Here is a 14,155-nt window from a genome sequence, read left to right as displayed (position 1 = left end):
ATTTACGCAAAAAATGCTCTTTCCAAGACAAACAATAAAAAAGTTGTAAAAATGATATATCTGTGACAGTGCAGCTTTAACAACCATAATCATATGTTAATGCGAGTAGGATGCAAGTAGACAATGGAAGTAGGTCATAGCGGACCAACGTTGTCAATGGTGATATAGTAATTGAGATAATACATACACGGCAGTCTATATAACAATCATCAATTATACTTAATGACTCTTTAAAAATATTTGAATTAGCGAGCAACAAAACAGGAAGAAACATGGATGTACGATGTATTTAGTTTCGTTGTTAATAAAATGTTTTAAAAAACGATATTTCATTTATCGATCAAATATAACTTTGGTTTAATGTACTGATTATATTACGTATTTTATGTTATTCATAATGCTGGAGACATAAAACAATTCGGATGCGCAGAGATCAGTATCATATCCTGTATACATTTGATAAAAGTTATTTATAAACGAAACACTTCCTGTTTGGAAAGAACAATCATCATTATCAACCCAATGAAAAATGTTGTGCGCACAGCTTTTGCATCCGTGTCCGAAATACATCTATACTGTAAATGATAATTACAAAGATAACACACCTGTATGCACTTAAATGATATGTTACAGAAGGATTTGTTTTCCCTTAATTATAGTTTAGCCATAGTATTAGTTCATGCTATACATAAACATTGTTAAGATTTAGCCATGAAGAGGCAATATTCAAACGTAGGTTCAATTATTATTGTGGTTTTAAATTATGTTTTATGCACTTCTCACATCCCAAATACCAATATGGCGACCTATTCTCGTGTGCTCTAACGATGACGTCATCGACCAAAGTATGGCAGCGACCAAATTTGGGTAGCGACCACGATTGGGTAGAAGTTTGGCGCGAACTTCAGACCGAATCTTGGTAGTCTTTTATGGGTAGAATCTACCGATTTTATACCAAATATGGGTAAACGACCATGGTCTGGTATCTGATTAAATAAGGCGTTGCCATCTTGGTTTCGGGATCGAAGTTTTAAAATTTCACTAAAAAACGCAAGGCAAGCAACATTTTAGATCTCGGTAAGAGTAATAAGTCTAAATATTAATAAATAAGTACATTATAAGAATTTTAAGTAATAAACAAAGAAATTATTGCTTAGTGCTAAATTACGATTATACATCAAAATTGCCTTGAATCGTCGTAACTAAGACATACACCCTCACTCGTGTTCTTCGCGAAGTTTCTATGACGAGTAAATAAACTGACATACATATATATATACATGTGGACGCCCACTTGTTATTTCAGTCACTATTTTGGCATTGTGATTATAGATCGAGTTCAGGCAATAAACGTATGAAAAGGACTATTCTACTGTTTGACTTGGAAACCCACAGGGGCACGCCATATTTCTGGTGGCAGCGTTGGGATCGGCATTCAATGGAACGTAAATGCCGGTCCAGTGATACATACTACGTCAAATAGCGGACTATACGTTTGACAAACGTTTGGGAGACATTATAAATCATGAGTGTACAAAGAAGTGAAGACGAGGTGATTGTGAACTTGAATAGGCATCATGCCGAGAGCGCAAGTCTCCGACGACGGCAGCGGCGCTTCTGACGTCGAGGACGTCCGTGCAATGCAAATGCGCGTGCAACAGGTTCAAACCCAATGTATTGAAGGTGTGTTAAGCAATGTATCGGACGTCCTTCGTGAGGTCGTAACTGAGCTTAGGGACTTGAATAAAGATAGGCGTTCGGCAAATGAGCCGCCATGATCGGGGTCGCGGTTACGTGACCATGCAGAAGGGGGTCACCGCCACGAAAGGTCAAGAAATTGTAACAACTCGCGCCTGGTCAACGGACCCGATACAAGATTCGACAGTGCGCTCGTGGGTAGCGATGTTCGCTACAGGCGGGGCGGGCGTCGCCATAGAGAACGGGAACCTGCATTATATCAACTTCCGTGCAAGATACCCCCCTTCACAGGAAAGGACGACTGGACGGTATGGCTCGCGAAATTTGAGACTATGGACAAGAGATATAAGTGGGACGAAGACGACCATCTGGACAATCTTCTCCCACGGCTTGAAAGTGAAGCCAGTGATTTTGTGTTTTCTCAAGCGCCATTGGAGGCATTATCAGACTATAACCTGCTGGTGCGTGAGATCACCTCACGTTCCCGGCTGATTGAAACCCCGCAATCATTTGCTGCAAGTTTAGGCGGCGCAGCCAGAAATTCGGTAAATCAGTAGAAGATTAGAAATTGTATGACAAAGCACACAGGCGAAGGGACCGTAGGACAAGAGACGAGGATCTTGTGCGGCGGTCCCTGGACGGCATTATCGACCAGGAAGCTCGGCTAGAAGTTGAGTTTCACAAGGAACCGCGTGACGTGGACAAAGCAGTGTATCACGTGGTAAACTGGTCACAACTTAAAAATGGCAACAAGCCTGATCGCACGTTCCGGCAGAGCACAAGCAGAGCTACTGAGAAAGAACAGGGACGACCGTAAGTGGGCGGCCGCGGCATGCCAGTGAAAGCGGAGTCACCTAAAGTGAAATTTCGTTAGAAGAGTGGTGGTATTAATGGACAGGGTAGTGGAATAGTAAATAGTAAAACAAACGATCTCCTAAAAACACTAGTGCAAATAATGGAGAGGCTAGAGGAGTTCAATGGCATGCTGAGAAACAGGGGTCAGCGTGACCTCAAAGAAGTGGAGTGATACCAATGTTACAAAAGGGGGCACTATGCAAGAGATTGCCCGGAAAGGTTGGCGATGACATATATGCGTAAACTGGCTTTAAACTGGCGGGGACCGACCCTCGTGGCCAGAGAGGGGTCCAACTAGAGCGAGATGACGAAGGCCAAAATAAAGTCCATGAAGAGGGCGGTCCAGCTGTTGGTGCGTATATCCCATGCCATTTGGAGGACAGGGTATTTGTTAGGGGATATGTCCAAGGTTTACCAGTTGTTTTTACTGCAGATACGCGTGCTTCAAGAACTATCATTTCGAGAAAAGTGTACCAACGCCTAGCGGAAGCGGAGAGGCCGACATTGAGCGGAGTTGAAATGTATGAAAGTGCGGTGAAATAAAGGACATCAGCGGAAGCGGAAGTGGTAGCGGGGATACTGGTCAAGTTTCAAAGCGCCTTTTCAAAAAATGAGTGGGACATTGGATTATCTAATCTAACCGATCATTCCATTAATACGGGTGATGCTATGCCTATTAAGCAGAGACCTGGGCGGGTTCCTTTGGCATTCGCGAACGAGGAAAGGGCTGCGATTGATGACCCCGTGAAAAGGGGTGTCGTACGCCAGAGTAGTTCGCCCTGGGCATCACCGCTCGTACTTGTCAGGAAAAAGTCTGGCGCAGTCAGACCATGTGTGGACTATCGCAAACTCAATCAGCTTGTAAAACCGGGCGGATTTCCACTCCCCAGAGTGCAATATTGTTTAGACGCAGTCTCTGGGTCAGCACTTTTTAGTAGTTTTGATCTGACGTGCAGATATTACCAAATTCCAGTGAAGGAGGAAGATATTCCGAAGACTGCGTTCTGCAGTAAGTACGGCTTGTTTGAAAATGACACATATGCCGTTCGGACTTAATGACAGTAACGGTTCGTTTCAAAGGCTGATGGAGCTGGCACTGCAAGGGCTGCAATGGACAACGTACCTGGTCTACATTGATGACGTCATTTGCTTTGGGCGTGACTTCGGGGAGCATATGGAGCGAGTCGCTGAAGTGCTGCAACGCCTGTCTAATGCAGGGCTGAAACTCAAACCGGAAAAATGTCAGATTCTACAAACGAAGTTGTGTTCCTTGGTCATGTGGTATCGGAAAAGGGAGTGAGGCCCGACCCAAACAGTGTATCCAAGATTGTCAATTGGCCTATCCCTGTAAATGCCAAGCAGGTGAAACAATTTGTTGCAACGGCCTCGTATACTCGTAGATTCATAATAAACTTCGCCAAGACAGCCCGGACTCTAATCGATCTAACTAAACACGGTTGAGTTCAAATGGGACGAGAACTGTGTACGGGCGTTTGAGTCTCTCAAGCAAAGCTCATTAGTCCCGAAATCATGGGATATCCGGTCAACGACGCAGGGTCATTTCTCCTAGACGTTGATGCTTGATGGAAATGGGATTGGTGGCGTCCTCAGTCCAATGCAGGATGGGCTAAATGGGGGTTATGGTTTGTGAAAATGCGGTGGTTTTCAAGTCGTATTCATAGCTGCATATAGGTTTGTTTTGCTTAGAATAAGCGTTATATAGCTCCGAAAGTTGGTGTAATTCATAATGAATATGAGCTTCGCATGTGTCTGTTGTGATCTTTTTTATCGTTGCCATGATATGGTGTATTTAACATTTACTGGGCTTAATAAGAGCTGCATTTGGGTTTGTTTGCCAAACTGTGCTATTTGACACTGAGTAGGCTTAATAAAAATAAAAGCCACCCATGTGTTTGTTCGGCTATGGGTTTTATGGTAGCCATAATATGGCGCTTTGGCATTGAGTAAGCTTTATTAGAAATGCACATATTATTATTTGACTCTGATAGGCTTACGGCTGTCAAACCGTTTTGCTTTTGCACCGATAAGGCTTAATAATAGTTATACATGAATTTGTTTTGCTCTAAACGGGCTTGATGTTTGCCAAAATGTTGTCTATTAGCCACTGAGTAGGGATACTTTCAGCTGCATATGTGTGGTTTTGGTCTCTGTATTGGCTGTATGATTGCCACAATGGTATATTTATTTGGTACTGAGTATGTTTAATAAAAGCAGCACATGGGTTTGTTTGGCTCTGAATCTGGCTTATGAACGTGCTTTATTGAAGTCATAATGAAAATGATAAACAACTGGACAACTGGTGGTTAACAATGCCGATTTTTATGCTGCTTTTGTTTTTGCTTGACACATGATGTACTTAATTGTTAATTGTAGAGCTGCATTTCTGTTTATTTTAAACTGAGATGGATGTAGAAGAGTCCTACTGTGGTATGTCGACACTTCACAAACGTTATTGCAGCAGCATTTGGATTTACAGGGCACTGAATTGAATTGATTTCATTACACTAAATGGTCTCAAGTATAACAAACCTATTGTATATTGGGCACTCGATAGAGCTTCATAGAGACTCTCTATTTTATGTTTGGTACAGAACGTTTTTAAACACACAGTGGACCTGAATCAGCCTGTGGTAACTGTATGGGTTGATGGTAGCCATAATGAGGTTGAATGAGCTCTGGTTTGACTTTTGTAGAGCCCGTCTTGGGCTTGTGTGATAATAAGTCGGCTTGACTGTAACAGGAAAATGGCATACAGAGGGCAGCTGAGGACCTATTTTGTCTACAAGAGACAATTTGAAAGTGTGCACTATACGGTTTGAGGCACTCAGTGGACTTATAGAAACACGTTTTGGCTTTCTAAACACTGATTCGACCTGGGGAAATGATTGTTCGGTTGTTTGGTACTCAAATTTCACCACACGAGGTTGGAAAAATCACTGGATAGGCTCCAAAAGATGGCAGTTCCGGCTGGATGGCTTACATGAACGTCTCAAAAATATGTATATGTAGCTTGTTTAGCACTGGATGCGCTAAAGTAGAGGCATTGTATGGTTATCTTGACCTTTAATATTGGAAACGAGATAAAATGTTTAACTGTTTTAAACTGTTTCGTGATTATATTTATGTTACGACTTTTTCAAATAAAACAAAGATAAACGTAATAGCGTTGTCGATATTGTTCATATTAGATATTGTTGCATTTAAATGCTTCGTTGGAAAATTTGCTGCACCTGGGGTATTTTTGAACACTTTTTACATTGATATTGAGAACAATGTTTTGTTTTAATGAAATGCCATAAATGGTGTTGAAAGAATATTAGCCAATAATTATGCTAATATTACTAACGTAAGATATCAATATCTGTATTTAATACAACTCTTGTTCACTAAGCGACATTATGTTGCAGTAATTTAAAGGAAATATTACAAAAATATTGGTTCCTTTTATAAATTGAATATTGTCAAACTGTCAGAAAACATTTACCTTCAAATTACAACTGTCCGTATTCACGTTTGTTTTATTCTAAATGAATTCCAAAGTATCGACTGAAATAGGAATGTGATAGTTTTTAGACTGAAATGTATTAAAAATTTACGCATTCCTTTTGATACCAAATGAGTGTCAAATAAAGACCAAAAAATAAAAATAAAATTAAACAGGAGTTTACCTTAAAGCGGTCAATGCTGTATATAAATATGACCTAAACTGTTGAAAGAAGTAATATTCATAAAATTATTCATCATTTTCTTAGTACAGAAAACGGCCATTTTAAAACCTAACATTTTTTACTGAATTGAAATTTTATTGCGGTCACTTTGAAAGCAATCTTGGATTTCTCGGTCAACACCAAATAACGAAATGACGTCATGGAAATTGTTCTCCATCCCTGTTCGCGCTGACGTTTGATATGGAAGTGAGAGCGTGCTTTTATTTCAAAACAGTGAACAATATCAAAATGTTATTTCAATGTTTGAAACAATGAAATTTTATTATTTTTAACAGATACAGATTTTTTGGACATGTACTTTTGGAATATCAGGCGTGTAAAACAATTGGTATTATACGTTACGGGGTTAGTAGGTGACCCAATATCGGATATACGGGGCAAAGGAAACCATATCGGGTATATGGTTTCCTGCGCCCCGTAAGTTTAACATTTCGGCCATTATTATTCAAAGGGTTTTATTTCATGCATATGACTGAAACGGGGAAGTATTTAGGAATGATAACTTGATAACGTTTGGTTAATTTCACTCGAGCTTGAGAGGAACTACTTTTTACAAATATTTGTTAATATTGCAGTTAAAATTGATCTTTTGAATGTGCGTTTGCGGAAAAGAATTACGTGTGTTTCAATGCTAAATCCATTCTATTAAAAACAATTTTACAACTGCGAAAACAAAGAGACGGGATGCCATTCAAACTATTTCCCTTGCGTCTTCTTAAATACTCTTTGTGATGTTTACCAAAAGTTGCAGTCGTGAAATGTTTGGTTCTTCGACAATGTTTTAGTGATATCCGGAGTATATCAATTATCGAACTCTCTTGTTCTTTTCCAAAAAAAAGTGTCCGAGAAACAACATATCATTTTTTCCTCATGCTAGAACTAATAAAACATCATTTTGTGTTTATAATCAATTAAAATCCTATACGCAAAATGAGATTATTAATAATAATTATATGCTTTTTCAAATATAAAATTGAATCCAATTGTCAGCAAAATAACCCAATTTTGCTAGAATTTGTACATTGGTAAATTTTATTTAAAATTCCAATAACGCAAAATATAATCTAGTAGCTTTACTACTTTTGTTATCTTACTTTACAAGAAAGGATACTAAGTTTCAGTTTCAGTATATTGGCAATTATTCAGCAAATGCATGCCTTTGGCAAACATTATATTCAAAGTAGCAATACGAAAAAACATATGAATCTCTGACTTGTATAAACTTTCGGAACACCTCGGCCATTTTCCTATGAAAACAATCTTGGATGTATATGGACGGTTAACACTGTCAGAATTATTTACAATTAACTACGCTGCAAATAGATCGCGTAGTAATTTTAATTTAACAGTTAAACTCAATGCCTTTATTCTTGGGAATTTTAATTATTTATGCAATTATGCACTTCACTGGCAATCAATTTAAATTTACTTATAGAAAATACATGTTAAACACTGCGATTAATAAAAACTATTATTTTAAATTTTACGAACTACTTCTACTGATGTTACGGCATACTTCCAAGCTTGTTTTCAATGGAAAATGGCCGAGGTGTCCGAATGAAGTATAAGTTGTAGCTTACATAGTACCTATATGTTTATTAAATAAAGCAATACATTACATACAATTAAGAATCAACGGCAGGTAGTGATACTATAAGACAATAAACAGATAAATGCAACAGAAACACAATTTATTATGGTCATTGAAAACACAAAGAAATTGAAAGGAGTTAATTTGGTTATGTAAACTTAATGCAATAGAGTGTAAATACAAAAGAAAACCGTTTGTATTCATGACTTCAGCTGGTTGGAATGGCAAACCACAAGCGGTTCGACAGACGGAGTTTGCTCTGGATCACTCTAAGAGTATGTCGTTTGATTGGACCGAGTTTGAGAAAGTCTTTGCCTCAGGTTAGTTTTTATTCTGACTTTCTTATATTACTTACAAATGCCCCCAAGACATAACATTTAAGAGCGTTGTGTATCGGGTAATAGCCACAGGGCGAATTTGTTACCGATTCCCTTTTTTTTCGTATATTCGTGCCTATAAAAACGATCAAAGCTTACTTATTTGTTGATTAATTATACTTGTCAATGTATTGCTCTCATGAGTATTAATAGTTCTTAAGGCCAACAATGTTCAATATAGGCGCGTGTTTCTTTATCAAATACACTAATGTGCCATGTAAAGCAACGGCTTAAGACCATATAATTATGTGTATACGATCATCGTCGGCACTCATGGCACTCACGCTACCCATTTGTAAACATTACAAAGGTACCGCGGAATTTGCGACTAACAAAGTTTCGTTTATATGGCAAGTAAATGAAACTCAAACGTGTGTGATATTGGTTAGAGTCGAACCTTCGAGGCAACCAAAAGTATGAGTGCTATATATTGAGCTATCTAGAATTATAGTCTTTGACATTGAAATTGACATTGAAAAAAATGCTTAAAATTCTGACGCTAAAATACCGAACAGGGAGAAAATGAGATTTTTGTCCCACGGTTCATGATGCGCATACCGCGGGTAGCCGACGGAGCGATACGATTCTTTTCGCATATACATCTAACGACGGGTTTTTAGAATGATTCTCACATCAGTCTAAAATTGAAAGATCTTGCAGAATTTAACAAGAAGGTGGGGTTTGAGCGGCTGGTCAGTTTTCTCTCCGAGGTGTCAAATATCATCGCTAAATACCTCAGGCCCGAGCGAGATGTCTCCTCCAAAGGTCTGGTATATGCTAGAGGAGTTTTACTTTTCATATTTATGCCCGTTCATATTGTTGAGTAGCAAATAATATTACAGGGAAATTTTATCGAATGAAACCTCAGGCGCAGGTAAGTATTTCTGGCAGGCACTGTATGCCCATTATTGATGTGCCTTACATACCTCATTAATGTCTTAACTTTTACGTATTCTGTTTGCTCGTGACTGTTTAGAATGGTGTACAACATAACACATTATTGATGTACCTTACATACCTCATTAATGTCTTAACTTTTACGTATTCAGTTTGCTCGTGACTGTTTAGAATGGTGTACAACTTAACACATTATTGATGTACCTTACATACCTCATTAATGTCTTAATTTTTACATATTCAGTTTGCTCGTGACTGCTTAGAATGGTGTACAACATAACACATTATTGATGTACCTTACATACCTCATTAATGTCTTAACTTTTACGTATTCAGTTTGCTCGTGACTGCTTAGAATGGTGTACAACAAAACATGCACATTCGTTTGGATTTCCCATCAGTTTCATATTATACCTGTCAGTTATTTCCTCTGAATTCTGTAATTTTGAGTATGTACATGTTTCTCATCGTAGGTTCAGTGATTTCATTATCATGCAAATAATAAACATCTTGAAACATGCAACTCAGATATTGACATCAATTCTCGAGACTTGGAACATCTTTTTGTCTCTTACTTAATCGAATACTTACGACACCCATATGCAATGTTTGATTGATTTCGAAGGACTTCCATCACCCTCACCAATTTCGGGAAATGATGGACCACTGCCTGTATGTTGACAGCAAGCCCAGAGATCTAGAGCAGTTGCTCAGTGACTGCAATGAGACTCTTAAGTACTGCGTCAGGACAGGTAAGCTGCCGACCAATTGCTTCTAAAGGGCGTTACTTCAACACAAAATACTAAGATGTCTACATATTGTTAATAAACCTATAAGCTATAATGTTCAGCAACAAACACTTTCTTAGAAATGGCTTTACTTTTGTGGTTAACGACGACATGTATTTGATTGTCTGTTGTTAAATGTTTCAGTTGACATTTGCATTAGCATGGTCAGCAATAATTATATCCCACGGGCTATTTAACCTAGTTTTGAAAGCTGAACCTCACGCTTATCCAAAGATGTATCAATAAAAGTATAGTGAAGAGATTACTTCAACATAGTTTCCAGAAACTCTTTTTACGTGTAGCAATGGGTGAATAAAACCGACAACATACATCAAGATGAATTTGCAACCCATGTATTTAACAACGAGAGTAAATCCTTACCGTATCATAAAGTTTCTTCACTGAAACGCTATTTGAAAATTATTTCGATGCTGCTGTGTTTTTATTCCAGCCCACCCACATTTTCTTAACCAGCTGTCAATAGGGATCGATATCATTAGTCTCGCAGCTGAGTGGGTAACCGCAGCAGCAAACACAAACATGTAACAAGACCTATGGCCACACCAAATTGATGTTTCGTTTTCGCAGTAACATCAGTTCCTTATAATTACACTTTCGCCTGCGTAAGCTCCTGTCCATTATGGGATGGACAATTAATTTTTACTAAGCTATGTTTCGCCCGATCGCTCCAATTGTTCTCCGCTCAAAACTGACAAACACAATATTGAATTGGTGTGGCCTTTAAATTAAAATTTGAAAACACAAAATAATTATTATATTGACCCTTTGTAAGGCAATGACTGCATAAAAACCATCATTTAACAACAATGAATGACTTTAACAAACGACCTGGTGATACAAGTAACTAAATTTAATAACGATTACATGAGCAAAATGTGAACTTGTTTAGTAATACAGCAAAAGCGTAAGTACTTTACATGACAGTTATATCTGCATAGGTCATAATGTTCTTACGGTGTGTGTAAGCAACGAAGTGTACTTGAAATGCTAGCAGATCTTAAAATATGCACAAATCCGATTCGGGAGAAACGCTCACGGCACCACAGTTCGCACAATATTGAAACGAAATCGTAAACGCGAACCTGCAGTAAAAGTGTTATTTCACGGTACCATATTCTCCGATTTTCGAAATATGTCCGTTAAATAAAATTATCAAGTAAAATATAAAACATATTCACGTGTGTATAAGAAAACACAAGGCACAGCTGCACCACGGAAGGGTTGACAGCTTATTTTCTTTGCGCCACCGATAAATGGTGGAGCTGGCGTTTAGAGGTGGTATTGTTGTGTTGATAAATAAAACAATGTGAACGAAAGGGACAAGTCCAGTAGTCTACAAATTAATGCACCAGTCAATTGTAACACTCCTTATGATTTGCCACACTTTATTTCGTGATAAAAAGGTGCATTGCAAAAACCTGAGCGAATCCCTTTAAAAGCACAATGCTGAAAACAAAATGAAGACAAAACGAATACCAAACGAGAGGCAAATAACACCACAAGTTTTTAAGAATTTATAAATTAATTTTAGCATATATGAACATGTATAACATAAGTTGGAAAATAATTCAAAATGAAATGGTGTACTATATGTAAAAAGCATATCATCGACATATTGATCCACTTGAAATGTTATTTGTTATCGATTCAAACCAAAGTTCTTATTGAACATGACTAACCGATTCATACCAAAGTTCTTATGACCTCCAGATTCAAACTAAAGTTAATATAAAACATGACCTACCGATGTTCTTATAAAACTTTACTTACCAAAGTTCTAGCTAAACATGACACAGAAGTTCTAATCAAACATTACCTACTGAATTTATAATAAAACGTTACTTACCATAATTCCATGTAACCATGACCTACAGGAGTCACAAATATTCTAGGTTTACGTACGAGATAGCCCCGGTGTTTACACTCATGGAGGAGAATGTCCTGCAGAGAATGAAGCAGCTGATTGGCTGGTCGGATGGTGACGCAATATTCGCGCCAGGTAATTTTGCATTACCAATTTATAAACACGTCGATATACTTTAATATAAAAAACTTGCCAGTCCAATTAAATAATAAAAGGAATGTTATTGAAACCTTGAAACGACATAAAAAAAACACAGAAAAGTACAAATGTCAAAACTCTGAGATTATTGCAAGACAGTATATTATACAATGGCCTTGTTAAATGGCAAACTAAAATAGCCAAACAAGCAAACAAGTAAACAAACAACAAAACGCATACAGTTAACACTATCATGACCAATGTGTTTTTGAGTTATCAATAAAGATTGTAGTTACCGCCTTGGAACAATCAGAGAAAACAACTCGTTGCTAATCCGGTTTGCGCTTAATCTCAAACTGACCTCAACGTTAAGCGTTTATAAGCAAGCTTAAATGCATTTGTTTCATTGGAGCGAACACCAATTTAAGAAGAATCAATATCGTGGTGTAAACCTTCATTCCAGGAGGGGCAACATCGAACCTTTATAGCCTGTTGGTTGCCCGTGATGTGGCAGATCCAGACATCAAGCATGCCGGTATGGCTGATGGCACGAAGTTTGCTGTCTTCACCTCAGCCCAGGTATACTTTCCTACAGTAATTTTGGCGAGTATGTTTGGATTATAGCCTACATTTCCAGTAAAAAAAGTTGCATATCGGCCTTCATTAAGTGTCACGCTAAGAAGTGAAGAATTCCACTTTTACAATAAAACAGACATGATATCATAAGTTGGTTCCACACCTGCTGAAAACAAATAATAATCAAAACCCTTAAATACTAAGTAGAGCTTACTCGCTCTGCCCTACCTTTTTAATTATCATAAATTTCTCACTGTTACTAAATCATTTTGGTGTTGAAAAGTATTGTGGGATGTCAACAAAAAGTTGTAAATATTTGTTATATTTGACGATTATCACAAGCAATGTTAAAGTCCCTATTGGTCGGCATACCATCGGTTCTCGAAGAAAGATAAACATAATGAATTGTTCAAAGTGTGTAACTGATTTCCTGTGTTCAATTAAGGGGTGGTGCTACTTTTCACGATATGTGTACATGGAAAACTTTGAAAATCTTCTTTCCGGAAACTATTGATCCGATTCATAGGAAACCTTTCCGCAGATGCAATCATGTTACTGGTTTAAAATTATTTAAGATATCAACTTCAAACTTCATGAACTTTTCACAGTAACATTTTGCTCTTTTGTGTCAAGTAATTTAACTCAAGTTAAATATTGTAAGAGTCATGTCACTTTCTAAATAAAAGCTTATTGCTCATGTTTTACGCCCGTTTAAAAGATGGGAAGCATGATAGTTTCTCATGTGGTGTACGGCCGGGTGGGCGTTTTGGTGGGCGGTGTCCACTAATGTCATAGCTCTCGGGTACTAAGCCACCTCCAAGCGGGGTATTCTAAAGTTTGTGCATTATAATTTGTTTTCAAAAACAACTATGAATACATTTTTTGTCCACCACAGGGAGTTCTTCAATCGGCAAACGAGCTGGGTGCGGACTATCTGTACCAGAAGGACAATGTTTGTGACACCAGTTCGGACACCGGGGACAATGCCATACAATGTGGCCGCCACAACGATGTCTTCAAGCTGTGGCTCATGTGGAGGTCAAAGGTAAGTCTGGATGATCAAAAGGCCACCTCCATGTTGTGCTATATTCGAGAGATTATGATGCAATGGTAGCCTGTATCGGTATGGACTACTTTTTCTACACTACGTCATCAAGTAATGTGTACACGTTTAGAACTGTGTATATGGTATGTATCTACCACGATAAAAGTTCCTCTCACAGTTGAAAAGTTTGTTTATTGGGCAAAAACATTAAAAATTGCAAAATTCATTTTATTTAGTTATATAGGTTATACAGCAAGCATAATACAAACGTCATTTGAAACACGTGTAAGGGAAAAAAAGGAGCATATTTTTTTCAAAAGAATATATTATTAAATTTTGGCTCAGTTTTTTCTCGGAAAAGACTCTCTACAAACTGAATATGTTTAATCGAAAATCTTTATGATTTGAAAATATACCAGAGAGAAACCACAAGACATTGTTAACTGTGTATCGTGGAGCATTTTGATGTGACAAACCTATTTTTGTATCGTCGTATTTCTAATGTCGACGAACTTCTGAAAAAGTAAAACATGAAGGTCTGAAGCATTCACATTTT

The sequence above is a fragment of the Mya arenaria genome, chromosome 5, assembly GCF_026914265.1.
Source record: "Mya arenaria isolate MELC-2E11 chromosome 5, ASM2691426v1".
Lineage (NCBI taxonomy): Eukaryota > Metazoa > Mollusca > Bivalvia > Myida > Myidae > Mya > Mya arenaria.
The sequence above is the reverse complement of the archived record's forward strand: the minus strand, read 5'-3'. Positions refer to the sequence as shown.